This window comes from Aptenodytes forsteri, unplaced genomic scaffold (genome assembly GCF_000699145.1).
Source record: "Aptenodytes forsteri isolate BGI_AS27 unplaced genomic scaffold, ASM69914v1 Scaffold46, whole genome shotgun sequence".
NCBI lineage: Eukaryota > Metazoa > Chordata > Aves > Sphenisciformes > Spheniscidae > Aptenodytes > Aptenodytes forsteri.
The window spans coordinates 330,337-331,152 of NW_008794774.1; positions in this window are offsets into that span (position 1 = coordinate 330,337).

An 816-nucleotide genomic window follows, 5' to 3' on the forward strand; every position below is an offset into this window, starting at 1 on the left:
AAAGAGGAGGTCTTAGGTGTGGGGGCAGACCATGTTCTTTAAAAGGAACTGGGCAATTTGCATGCAGTGAGACCTTTTTGGAGACAGCTCAGTCCAGAGGAACTCCTCTAACAAGCAGTGCTGGGGAACTGGTTCAATAAACTTTCCTGATTGTTTCTACTGGTAGCTATTTCTTTCCAACACCAGCACTGTCCTTGCAATGGTGTGGACATCTACCTTTAGTTCTCTTCCATCTCCTTTTATTTTCCAATTACAAGAGGAGACTAACAAGCCTCATACACTACTTCTAAAGCTATAGCTTTAGTTTCCACTTTTCATCCTTCACACCACATGCTCCTGCTCTCTCCTTAATGTATGAATAAAAGCATTTGAGCAATCATGGAAACAAGATTAAGGAATAGGTCTCAGATGAAAAACAACCTGGTGAAAAAAATTTTTTTTTTTTTTAGATGAATCAGATCCTTGATCCAACTCATCACTTGTGGGAGAAATGTTTGTGCCAGCACCTGGCAGAAGTCTGATGCCAAAACCACGACGCTGTGCACACACTGCTGAGCAACTGTTCCCTACGCCTACGCCCATCTTTTCCCCAAAACACAGCCTCAATGGCAACATCCATGCTAGCCACTCACAGGTCTTTCTCACCCAGACTTGTCTTTCTCACCCACAGCAGCCCACCTCTGTCACTAAACAACCCCTTCATCTCCTAAGTTGCAGGCTGGGTGCGAAAGGGAGCTACTTCGTGCAAAGGCTTCGACAGCACCAAGCCCCGACGTAGGCCCGGGCCTGCCAGGGCTGTGAGGCGTGAGCAGCCCA